General features: G+C 33.3%; 1 protein-coding gene across 1 annotated transcript in view; it reads right to left on the bottom strand.

The window, feature by feature from the left end:
- LOC117179872 overlaps positions 1 to 8,710 on the bottom strand; it is a 247,333-nt gene extending 238,623 nt beyond the window's left edge. Inside the window, exon 1 of the mRNA XM_033372043.1 lies at positions 8,436 to 8,710. The gene's annotated coding sequence lies outside the window, so the exon portion shown is untranslated. The remainder of the gene's footprint in view (positions 1 to 8,435) is intronic.
- Positions 8,711 to 11,331: the final 2,621 nt, after the last annotated feature.

The raw sequence follows: 11,331 nt of genomic DNA, 5'->3' as shown, positions 1-11,331 counted from the left end.
ATGAAAACAAAAACACAAGCCCAAGACGACTCTCTCGGTTCCAGTTCTGTCTCCCCCCTTTCTCAACCCTCCCTTATGGGGAAAGAATAATTATACTAGGAGACATGAACGGATGGGTGGGCATCCAAAATCAGGATACAGAAAGAGTACTAGGTAATTTTGGGGATCCAAAAACAAACTATAACGGAGATAAATTAGTTGGTCTATGCTTAGAAAGGGGTCTGTTTAATACAAATACTTGGTTCAAGCATAAAATGATCCACATGTACACCTGGTCTAAAGGAAATAGCCGCAGTATAATTGACTTTGTTGTTGCGGATGAAAAACTAAGAGAGTTAGTCAAAGATACAAGGGCCATGAGGGGTCCTGAATGCAATACTGATCATTACCTTCTGATCTCAAAAATTAACTTAGGTCGAGGATGGAGAAAAAAGAGAACCAAAAAGCAAAACCAACGCGAATCATGATTGAGAACCTACAGAAACCGGATGTGCGAATAGATTTAAAAAATAAAATAATCGAAAGCATAGACAGGGCAACGTGGGAGAAACGTATAAAAAAGAAAGATATAGAGGGCGCCTGGACAATTTTACGGGATATCCTTGTTAGATGTACGATCGAAGTGTATGGTACCGCAGTTATAGGAAGAATGTCTGGTAACGCGTGGTGGAATGATGAAATTCAGGCTGCCCAAAAAGCAAAGAGAGAAGCATACAAGAGAAGTTTGAACATCGCAGGTCTTAGCAAAAAGGAAAGAAATAGACGTAGAAATGATTATAGACTCGAAAACAAGATACTCAAACGATTAGTTAAGGAACGTAAAGATAAAATTAGAGCAGAAGAAGAGATGAAAATACAAAACGACTTTGAAGAAAGCAGGAAACTACTTTATAAAAAAATGAAAGAAAACAAAAGTACAGAATTTGTCAACATGAGAAATAGTAGGCGGGAAATGGTATATGATGCAGACGGAATACTAGAGGCTTTCAGAGACTATTTTAGGAGACAATTCGGAGATGAAGCTATAGGACACCACAACTGCGATGTTGAACACGATTCGATGGAAAACTCAATTGAGAAAGTCTGTATCACTGAGGTTAGGGATATAATTAAGAATTTGAAAAACGTAAGGCTGCCGGGGTAGACGGCATTAACGCTGAAATGCTTAAACACGGTGGCGAGTGCATACCACATAGACTGTGCGAATTGATAAATTTATGTTTCGAGATGGGAAATGTCCCAGATGATTGGAAAAAAGCAATTATCATACCAATATACAACAGAAAGGGAGATAAAAGCAACTGCAATAATTACAGAGGGATTAGCTTATTAAGCACCGTAAGTAAAATATATTCAAAAATACTTATTCGTAGGGTAATGAAAATAACAGAAGCAAAGATTTGGGAAGTCCAAAGTGGGTTTATGCCAGGAAGGTCATGTACAGATCAAATATTTAGCTTAAGGCAAATAACAGAAAAAAATTTGAGAGTAGGAAAAAAAGTTTCCTGTGCATTTGTTAACCTAGAAAAAGCTTTTGACAATGTAGATAGAAGTAAACTTTGGGAAGTCCTGAAAGAGTATGAAGTCAATGGATAGCTCCTGCAAGCTATAAAACATTACATACAGGCAGCAATGCGAGTGTAAGAGTGAATTCGAAGAAGAGGGTGTGGATCTCAAAACAGTAAGGGTACGTGGGTTAGTGTTCGCAGATGATAAGGTTGTTATAGCAGAGCCTATGGAAGACTTACAAAGAATGTTGAATAAACTGGATGCAAGCATGAAGAGCATCGGACTCAAAATTACCGCAAATAAAACAAAAACTATGATGTTCGAAGGAAAGAGTGAGAAAACACTATGCAATATTTTATTAAATGGTGAGAGAATTGAACAAGTTGATAAGTTCGTATACCTTGATAGCTTATTTACTAGAGACGGGAAGATAGCTGAGGAATTAGATTGACGCATAAACGAAGGTAAGAAGGTTATTAGTAGAGCAGGTCCCCTTATCAGAAGTAAAAACATATCAAATAAAGCTAAAATAGCAATACATAATTCTATAATTGTACCAACTGTTCTATACGATAGCGAGACATGGACTTATCAAGTAAAAGATAAGAGTAAAATTAACGCAATTGACATGAGATTCATGCGCATAATATGCGGGAAAACTCTGATGGACAAAGTCAGCAACGAGATATTTCTAAAAGAATGTGGTGCAGAAGAGACGCTAGTAGACACATGGAAAAGAAATCGTTTAAAGTGGTTCGAACATGTTGAGAGAATGCCAAATGAAATCCTTTTGACAGAAATGCAATTCTCTGTAAGTTTTTTACGCGGCTATTTTTTTGTTTTGTTATAGTTCAAAACTTTTTTACACTCTCATTTTTTAAACATAATTGTAAAATTAAATGGAAGTTTTAACACTAATTATTTAAATGAATGGATTGCAGGGAGCCAGATTGAACTCGATCTCGAAATGTCAGTTTGGCCTCAAACTTGGTTTAAATGTCTTCCTTAATGGCCAATACGTTCAAGTAGACCGAAGGCAATCTCAATCCTGCAATTGCCACACCAAAGATATTTACTCCCTCATCCGATAAGACATTTTGCTACTGTAGCACAAACAAAACATTCTTCCCTCGAATTTTGTAAAGAATTATACATTTTTTTATCTAATAAATCGAGCGTGACACTTTGAACAACACACAAGCTGAGAGAAATGTTTTGCGACTGCAACTGCACGTCGCATAATGTAACTGAAAGTATTTGCACCATATGTAAACAGGGTCTAATAACTCTGTTTTCTCTCTCTCTCTCTCTCTCTCTCTCTCTCTCTGATTCCGTCTTGAACCCTTTTTTCTCTGAAAGTCAAACACACCATTTTTCAATTTCAAATATTTTAATTGTTAAGAACTTAAATTTAAAATTTCACAATTATTACGAATCTTGCAGTATTATTACATTTTAAGCATGTTGATAAGCCAGCGATGGTTGCATTCACTTGAAATTGCTTTCTCTATCTTCTACATATTTATCTTTCTCTTCTCCTTTCAATTACATTTTATCTCCCTTTTCTCCCGAAAGTTTATATTCGTTCAGTGTGAGAGGAGCTTTTGTTCGAATCCAAACTGGTTTGATTGTTCTGATTGAATAAGTTCGGAAAGCTTCACTCGCGAATTTCCCGGCCTTCTGGCGAATCGAAGGTGGGCTACCAACTTTCCGACGATCTGTTGAACATTCTCCATTATGAATTTCTCGTATTTCGCAAATGCTTTTCCCTGGGATTTGCTGCTCTTTCTTAAATACAATACATATGTTGGAGAAGGAAAATCCCTATGCGTATTCTTGTGCCTCTCCTGGCCGAATAACCAGATTGTTACACGTTTTTAAGCATTTTTCCAAAATGAAATTCAAACGTATTCAAAGCTTTCTTCGAGAATGTGTACTCTGGCCCACCATGCATTTTAAAATATCAATCCACTTTGATTCTAGTCCTTTTTTTTCAACCCGACTTTGAGCTTTTTCGACCTTGTTATGATGGGATGGATTATTGAAAATCCAATGTGATATCAGGTTCTTTTATTAACTTGATGTTGTCGACGCGTTTCGATGTCGCACCTTAATGTTTTTTGAGACAGATAGCCTTTTTTTATCAGAAATTTGCAGGCCTAAGGCTTGTGACCCTAAATGCAAAAAAAATTCTTACCATCGAAAGCTTTTTCGATTGTAAGGTTAAAGAAGACTCATCTCTCAATATGGGATTTAGTTTTCAACTAGAGAAAATGTTGGTGGATTGTAAAACTGATTTAGTTTTTAATAGTTGTAGCAATGTTTTTTTTTATTATATAAAAGAGGTGTGTGAACTATAACTTCAAATAAATGTGTAAAAATATAATAAGTAATAAAACATTGCTCACACCTTCACCTCCAAAAATCAATCTGTAAATAATTTGAGTTTTTTTAACTTTTTGTCGGATTTTCCTCGGATTTTTTATACGTTTTTTTATGAATTATACCTGTGTGTGCACCATTTGTTGATCAGTGGGCTTACAAAATTATGAATACAATACGAAAATCTTTCAAATTACAAAAAACTGATATAATTAATAAAAACCAAATGAGTTTTATAATTCAAGAATAGTAATTCCAGCTGAAAACTATGTAAGTACCATCTCGTGAGACCAATGATTAAGTAATATCAGTTAGTAAAATAAAACTTAAAATTAATGTCCACTATGCTTAGATCTGCCAGATTCGTACCAAACAAACAACATGTACGCTTTTAAAAACATGAGGCCTTTTAGGATTGGTCGAATATTTCCTTTCGGCAAAATATGTCGCATTCTAATTTTCTCTTCTAGCATATTTTGCCGGATATTAATTTTCTTTTATGGCATATGTTGTTGGATTTCAATCTTCTCTTCTAGCATATTTTTTAATCTGTCATATTGTATCATCAAGGTAGTTTCTTAGTCGGCGAAATTTCAAAGAATTTAAAAGAATTATAGGTTAACTCTAACGAGTTTAAACACGTATCTTGGATAAGATATGCTGAAGTAGAAAATAAAAGGGTTTCATAAAGAATGTATAATTAATTCCAAAGTACTTAAGTTTAATTCCAGCAAGTTTGAAAATCCATCTCCAGAAAAATATGCAGGATCAGAAAATAAAAAGATGCACCTGTTGAATACCTCTAATATTATTTCTTTAACGAGAGTACGTTTTTTAAGTTCATTCAGTGCTTTGTTACTTTTCCTCCTGGAAAAGGGTTTGGGAATGTGTCTATCTGAAAAAAAAATATGCTGGAAGAGAAAAAAAAAATCCGGACAAATATGCCAAAATAGAACTTCATCCGAGTAGAGCCAAGCCAATCCCTAGTGGGCACAACATTTTAGAACGTAATTGGAACGTCCTAAAAACATTTATTGGACGTACAAGTCAAAAGGCGTCATTTGAACGTTTAAAAAACTGTCCTAAGTCAGACTAAATAACGTTCTAAAAACTTTTTATGTTCGAAATACGTCTTTAAAACGTCTCTGGAACATTTTATGTTTATGGAACGTTCTATATGGACCGACTTAGGACATTTTTAAGCCGTTCTAAAGATGTTCTTTAACGCGTGTGCCCACTGGGTCGTCGCTTAACTTCGCTTATCTTTAAAACTCGGAAACTGAAAACTTCAAATCCTAATTCAAATGTTTTTGAATTAGATCGTAAACAAATAAAAAAATTCATATAAGAAATATTAGAAAATGATGAGAATCTAATCGAACAATTTGACAAAGAACTTGAAAATTTGCCAGGGATTCGATCGAAATAAAGGGCCAGTTTCTGATATTTGCCAATTTTAGTAAAACTCTGAGATAGGGCACCCCACTATAATTGTTCCTTAAACATTCAGACATGGAAGACAATAAAAAACTTTGAAAATTATTCATTTTCAACTGGAAACATTAAAAATTTAACCAAATTTATTTTTAATATTATTATAGCCCCCAATTTGTATAAGTGCGTAAAATATTTTTACTTGTTCCTTGGAAGCTCAAAATTCTAACTGAATTTAAAGCAATGCAAATAAAAAAAAATTACCATTCAAAAATGAAAAATGTGAATCATTAAAGCAGCGAAAATTTGAAAATATTAAAAGATATATTTTAAATGACAATCTTCAGCAATATGGCATTGCTCAAAATTTTTCGATTTTAAGATATTCGTATTATTTTCATATTTATAAATTCGAAAATAATGAATTATTTTTGTTTTTATCCTTATATTTACATAATTATGTATTTCAAAAATTTTGTCACGCAACATTATATATTGTATACACTATAAGAATCAATTAACGATATAAAAATGTATAATACATGCAAAAATCACAAAATATAAACTAAATACAAATATTGAATAATGTTTAAACTTTTCTTGTAACTATAAAATTCTCATATGGATAAAACGAGTAATAAATCTAGGATTTACTACTGAAAACTCATTTTTAATACAGATTTTATAGTTTTCCGAGGCGATAAAAATTTAACTGCGCCATCATTTTTTCCATTGATGGTAAAACAAATATAGTAAAGCCATTGTTAATCTCAAATTTTTAAGGAAATTTAATATGGCCCAATCTAACTGATAATAATGCAAAGACTCTCTGTTAATACATTTTATCTGTTCGCTGTAACTCTCATTTCGTAAAATAAGTTCTCAAACAAATTTTGAACGGCTAAAATATGAATAGGTTCCTGCCCATCCCCAAGGAATAAAAAAGACTAACCGACCCGAACGAATCATATGCACCTGCGACAACTACGTGACAAGTTTGATGTATGAACCCGGAAGTAGGTGGCCCGGAAATTAGCCGCTGAAGAAAGATCGACATTTTCTCAGTTTCTTGTGCTGAGGAATCTCATTACAAGATTTGAGAATTCGTTATTACATCCTCTGAATTTCGGGGAGAATTTCTGTCACGAAAAGAGCTATAAAAACACGCGAAACGTTGGTGATATACGTGTTCCCTCGAGTCAAGACAACTTTTAGTAATATAACTGTCGCTCATAATTAAGGACCACCCCAAGTCTACATTACTACATTTCTTAGCACGAACCCAAAATGTGCATGTGCGTGCACATTTCCATTAAAGTGACAGCTTAAAGCTTTATTAGGCTGATTGATTCGAAAGGTAGTTTACAAAATCTTTTCTTTGTTTTATATTTATTATTTACTTGCAATTAAAATTGAATTGCAAAATAATTTACGGCTAATTACATTTGTTTATAAATTTAAAAAATATAGTAATCTTCAAATGTCAGACAACTTTACCATCAAAAGTATTAATTTTTTATTAATTACGTTTAGAAAATCAACTTTCTTTTACATTCACTGCTTATAGAGGGCGGACGCTAAAATACAAGACAAGAATTTTTGGTTTGAAAATCATTTTCACGGGTCATTAAAATAAAAAAGTTTAAGTGACTTTGAAGAGTGATTTGGAAATTAAATCAAAGCAGACACTTCTAATTTAAAAAAATTAATTCAGCCATTTAAAATAGAGTTTTAAATTAAAAATTCTATAAATTAAAATTTTTAAATTAAAAACTTTAAAACTCAAAAACTTTAAATTGAGATCACAAAAATTTGAAATATAATTAAAATTATCATATTTCAGGTACTTAATGTCAATAATTGTGAAGTATTTAGACGTAATTTACAAAATAATAATTTATAAGCTTTCTGTTAAAAAATTATAACCAAAATGTCAATTTCAATGTTAAAAATTAAAGAATTTTTAATTGGAAACATGCAAAATTAAACAGTTCTAAAATTGGTTTAAAAGTGAAATGTTCTTAAATCAGAACCGTTAAACTAAAACTTTTTACACTGGAATCATTTACAGTTGAATTACTTTATTTTTTATGTTTGCAGTTTATGTTTTAACATTAAAATTGATAAAGAAACATTTTCTATTTTTAAGTCTTTATTCCTTCAAAACTATATTGGAAAAATGTTTAATTTCAAAAAGAACGATTAGAAATAAGGACTAGAAAATACAAATTCTTAAAAGTAAAGGACTTTAGAATTACGCAATTTAAATTATCTGATTTCTTACAACAAAATGTTATAAATTTTATACAGCATCTTTATTTATTGGGATCAAAATAGAATTTATCCTATACATTTACTAAAAAATAATCATTCTTTTTTTAAACCAGTTTTTAAAAATGTTTCCCTGTTTCACCACCCCATCCCACAGGCATAATTAATTCAGGTTGATAGTATCTGGCATGATGAATTCTCTCTAGATTTAACCTCGACAAACAATAATTTTTTTGCCAAAAGGGAATCCACATAAAAAGAGTACCGTCAGCATAGTAAAAAAAACGCACCCGCGAGCATTTGTTACATATGGACTCCTGCTCAGTTGATTTTCATCTCATCTGGGACAAAATACACTTGGTGCTATGTTAGCACATTTGGAAAATTTATAAATTAAACGTAAAATAGATTTACTTTTTTTTAAGCTATTTGATCATTTTAAGCTGAAAAACTGAAGCCAAACAGCAATGAGTACAGATTGGGTTCCAACAGAACCCATTCTTTTCAGTAAATCATTAATTTTAAAAGACATCAAATTCAGCGACTATAAATTAACTTTTTTTTTAACTAACTTACCGATTTGATTTTTTTTTTATCTTTTCATATCCAATTGCATTCAATGCACACATATACATATAATTTTTTACGGTGCATGAAAAAAAATTCTAACAGGTAAGATTAAAAACACTTTGTTTCAATAACAAAAACAGGATAGAAATCAACCTAAGCTTTTGGCATGCTCATCCCAAATATTCGCTATAAAAAAACAAAACACGACTCAATAACATCTAGGAAAATATAAAAACCGACTGAAAAAGGTTTTTGTGAATAAAAAGCACCTGTTCAGGTGTTTCCTCTTCCGGCCCGTGGCCTTTCTTCGCTTTAAGGCTCACGGCTTTTCCGTTTGATTCTCATCGAAGCTGCGGCACTTCCGCGCGGATTTTCCGTGCGGTTGCGCACTGCCTAGCGAAAAATCATTTAAATCAAATAAAATCAACAGCAGATGAAAATACACGAATTGCAAAAAAATATATGGCCGATACGTGCGCACGATATGCAAACTAATTACGAATATCCCGACGTCAAACGTCCGCTTCATGCGAAAGCGCAGAGCGTACTGAGCCCTTCTGCTTGCTTGTGTTCAGAGTCGTCTTTCGCGTCTGATCACCACCGTTCGACCCTACTCGCTTTTCCAAACCGCCACGCGGTTCATACTATTTTGTACTCTAGAGCGCAAAGCGCACGCGCTATCATAAATCTAGTAGTGAAGTCCGCAAGGCGCGTGAGGGTTGCTCAAAGAATGTTCGAGATAAAAGAGGAAAGACAATTGTACTCGTGAAAGAATGGAAGGACGAAAAAGAATAGCACACCCTCTAAAGTCGTTTCAAATGTCTTCTTTTTATCATCGCTCCGCAAATAAGCGTATCAGGGAATTATCTCTTCGTTTTTTTTAAGTTCAAGAATGAAAATCTATAGAATTGGGTTATAAATTCATTTATTAACACCCCAAAACCCCTCTTGTAGCTCTACATCCTAATTTCCTATTCTCATCTCTTATTTCCCCTCGCATATTCCCCCTGACGCTTCTTCACTCATCCCTTTTCCTATTTACCTCATCATTACCACTCAACACCTCTTTCTCTCTCTCCCGCCCTCTCGCTCTTTTATTTCTTATTCATGCCTGTTTCCCTTATCATTAGATTCCTCTCCCATCCAACTGATCAATCCACTCTTGTGTCAAATACAACTGTCTCCCTCTCCTAATTTATGTTTCTTCATGACCCTTGAAATCCACGCTGAATGGAATGGTACACATGTGTCGATTTATTTTATGTTGTTTTTAGTAGGAAGAATACAATAATAAGTACCAAAATGTCAGTGGTGATAAAAAAACTCTTCATTAGGAAGGAAGGGGGAGAAGTTGTAAAAAGGGAAAGAGAGAGGGCGAAACGTTAAATTGGAGATGGGTAGCTGGTAAGAAAGAGACGCCACTGGAGCCAAGGAAGGGATCAATGAGAGCAAGGCAACAAGATGACTGTGGTGGAGTGTCAGAGTTGAGAAGCGAGAGAGTATTGGTATTAGAAGGGAAGAAGCTAAGAATTTGATGAAAATAAGGGTTATAGGAGAAGATATATGGGAGGGTTAAATTAGAGGAGTGTGGTGGTGAGGGTTTGTGTTATAAGGAGGAGGGGCGGTGAATAAAGAGAGTGAGATAGTAGGGAGCAAAACGCTTGAGCAATGAGCAATGGCAGAAGGTGAGGGAATGACGTTTGGGGAGGCGCGAAATTTTGTGATGGTGAGGAGCGATGGTAAGAGGTGAAGGGCTGATCAGTGAAGGCGTGAACGAGATATGAAGGGAAGAAGCGATTTTAAAAAGAATTGAGGAGGGTGAGGAGACATGATGGAGATAGCAGAAAAGGGATGGCAAAGAGAGGCGAATAATAACTCATAAGAGAGAGTGAAATAGGAAGCATAGTAAAGGCTGAGGGCTGGACTGGTATGCTGGTGAAGAGCGATTGTAAGAAGTGGTAAGGGTGATGAGAAGTGAAGAAACGAGAAGACTGTGATGTTGAAGGTATAAAGAAGTAATACTCCGCTTGACAGTGACAATCTTCTTGACATTTTATACCTTACTGATTTAAAGTTCTTAACTAAGTGTTATAATAATATAACGCATCGATTTAATCATTTAATTCTTGGAGTAGCAGTTTAATTCCTGAATAGTTTAATTAAATTCTGAGTGATTTAGTTTGGTGTTTATTGAGTTAATAACAGCAATATTTTTGGATTAATATGGTAGTATTATCATATTAGTATTCTCGTTAAAATTGAATGTTAAACAGAAGAATTTTTCTTTAATTCCCCTGAAATTTTCGGAGTGTCCCTTTATATTGCATAAACTATATTTTAATATAGGATGTTTTATAACTTTAATTAAGTTCATCTCGAATTTGCCATAAATTGCTTTGGTTTAGCTCTCCGCTCGCGTATCGAGCTCGATAATTTATTTACCTCGCACTGCTCACTCGGTTTTTGTACTGCCTTCTCATTTGCACACATAACATACCTTTGAAAATTAAAGGTCAAAGGCCTCGACAACTTTCATTTTGTAATTGTGAATTCTCTTTTGTTAAAGCTCCTTTGACTTTAACGAACACATTCTCATCACGTATCTCGTGCTTCTCACTCATTCTTGTCCAAAATTTGAACTTTTCTACATTATGTTTAACTCTATTATATCAAATGTATATTATATTTATTTATTTATCTCGTTCGGGCGCTGCTCATTCAGATATTGCAAAATAAAGTACAAATTTCATTTTTTTTATTGCTTTTATATCTGTACTTTATTTTGTATTATTTTTTATTCTTAACTACCATACAAAATGTATCAATTCAATAAGTTTATATGATTACAATTCATAATATGAAATTATATATACAATTATCTATCCAATATATACAATTCACAATATCCTACAAAAAAATAATTATTAAAACATTTGTAAATCCTTTTTGGGAAGATAGTTTTTGTCTAATAATTTTTTTCTTATCTTGTGTAGCTTTCAACAATTTTTTGAACAAACTAATGTTATTTTGTACAATTACTACAAAACCTACGCTACAAAAGCTACGTGAAATTTTGAAATCTTGAAGAAAATGGTCTAGAAATGTCCAAAACGCTCCAACTTTGTGAATTTGGGTCCTAAATAGCTGGCTAACGAAATGAACTAA

This window comes from Belonocnema kinseyi, chromosome 9, assembly GCF_010883055.1.
Source record: "Belonocnema kinseyi isolate 2016_QV_RU_SX_M_011 chromosome 9, B_treatae_v1, whole genome shotgun sequence".
Classification (NCBI taxonomy): domain Eukaryota; kingdom Metazoa; phylum Arthropoda; class Insecta; order Hymenoptera; family Cynipidae; genus Belonocnema; species Belonocnema kinseyi.
The sequence above is the reverse complement of the archived record's forward strand: the minus strand, read 5'-3'. Positions and strand labels throughout refer to the sequence as shown.